The 2,179-nt window shown below is 40.2% G+C and overlaps 1 pseudogene; it reads left to right on the top strand.

Moving 5' to 3' along the window:
- LOC103263886 overlaps nt 1–2,179 on the top strand; it is a 29,926-nt pseudogene that overhangs the window by 24,826 nt on the left and 2,921 nt on the right.

Genomic DNA, 2,179 nt, shown 5'->3' on the forward strand with positions numbered 1-2,179 from the left:
CTCGCCGGGGAGGGGAGGGAGCCGCCGTCAGGATCCCCCGTCTTATTTTACTTAACATAATGGCCTCCAGTTTCATCCATGTCGCTGCAAATGACAGGGTTTCCTTCTTTTTTTTAATGGCTGAATAGTATTCCATTGTATATATAGACCACATTTTCTTTCCCCCTTTATCCAATGATGTACACTTAGGTTGATTCCATATTTTGGTTATTGTGAATAAAACTGCGATAAACATGAGTGTGCAGATGCCTCTTTGATATATCCATTTCCTTTTTTTTTTTTTTTTTAAATATTTACCTAGTAGCGGGGTCACTGGATCATGTGGTAGACCTATCTTTAGTTTTCTGAGGAACCTCCATAGTGATTATGCTAATATAATTCCCACTAGCCTTCCCCTTTCTCTGCATCCTCATTGGCATCTGTTATTATTATTATTTTTGATGATAGCATTTTAACTGGAGTCAGATTATATCTCATTATGGTTTTAATTTGCATTTTCCTGATGATCAGTAATGTTGAGCATTTTTTCATATGCCTGTGGGCCATTTGCATGCCTTCCTTTCTCTTTCTCTCTCTCCGCCCTCCCCCCTACACCGCCCTTCTTTTGTGACAAGATGGTGCTATGTTGCCTAGGCTGGGTTTGAATTCTTGGGCTTAAACAATTCTCCCACCCTGACCTCCCGTGTATGTATTCCTTCATTTAAGGAATGTCTATTCAGATCATTTGAGTGGAATTAAATACTTTCATGTTGTGCAACCATCACTACTATCTTTTTCCAGATCTTTTTTTTTTTTATCATCCCAAGCAGAAACTCCATATTCATTAAATAATTTAACTCCCCATTACTCCCCCTCCCTTAGCCCCTGGTCATCACTACTGAACTATGAATTTGCCTGTTCTAGTACCTTATACAACGTTGAATGTTTTCAAGATTCATCCATGTTGTAGCATGTATCAGACTTAGAAGGAACAGCCTTAAGAGAAACAAAAAGCCAGAGGCTTTAACTGAGCAAAGCATTCATATAGAGAAAATTATCCTAAAGTGGTGCTATAGAAAAAAGTCAAACAGGTTCAGTGCAGGTTAATGAGAACTCTTGAACGGTTTAGCAAGGGGAATTCAAGAGGTATGGGAAAGGTATTCACAAATAAGAAGAGTCCTAAGAGGGATGGTTAGGCTTTTCTCTGGTCCTTGGCTCAGGGCCTTCACCTAGGCAGCCTCAATTAGAGGCTGTTCCTAGCTCCAACTCTGGGAGGCTTCTCTTAGGAGGAGTTGAGAAGGTCTGGTCAAGAATTTGATTCTTATATCAGATTTCCTAAGCACAACACAGTGGAAACAGTATCAGAAAGGAGGGCTTAATTCTGGCTTGCTTGTTCCTCACTGGGTGATATTCTACAAGACACTTCTTTGAGTCCTGATTTCTGCATCTACAGACAAACGACACCATTACAGAGAAAGTTGTTGTGAGGATAAGGGTGAAATCAGAGATGTGAAAGGAGCTTTTTTCTGTACACATAGCGATTACTATTTCTGTAGGAACTGAGTCTTCTGACCAAATGGTGGATGCCTTTTCCTCTTGCCCTCTGCAGAATTTCATTGATCATTCATTCACTGAGGGCACAGGGACTTGGGCACCAGGCTCCAAATTTTTCTAAAAACTGTATGAGACTATAGGTTACCCTTCTTGTCTCAGACTTGTTTGTGGGTTGGAGAAGGCGAGAGATTTTGGAGAGGAGATGATGAAATCCTTTCTGTCCTCCTCCTTCAAACCGCCCAGAAGTTGGGGAAAAGGTGGCTCCAGTGAAAGAAAAGCAAGGGTGCTTGAACCAAGAAAGATTGAACTTCAGTGTCTTCATCTGTGAAATGGATGACAGTGTTTTTGTCATGTTTTATTTATTAGTTTTGGTGAAAATTAATGAAATAGTGAACATACAATGCCCCATGAAAGAAAAAGGAACGAAGTTATGGGATTATTATTTTTTTTTCATTAATCAGTATTTTTTATTATAGTTTTGTGGGGTACAGTTAAGGGTTAGGTGTACAATGACGTTTCATTCAGGCACCCTGTAGATAAGAAGTGTTTTCCCATCCCCCGACAGATATTTTGCTACTGTTAATCCCATCCCCCTCCCCCCCATAGTTTCCCAGTACCATCCGTCATTTTCTCATAGTATTGCATG

This window comes from Carlito syrichta, unplaced genomic scaffold (genome assembly GCF_000164805.1).
Source record: "Carlito syrichta isolate Samal-C Ts95f unplaced genomic scaffold, Tarsius_syrichta-2.0.1 Scaffold305313, whole genome shotgun sequence".
Taxonomy (NCBI): Eukaryota; Metazoa; Chordata; class Mammalia; order Primates; family Tarsiidae; genus Carlito; species Carlito syrichta.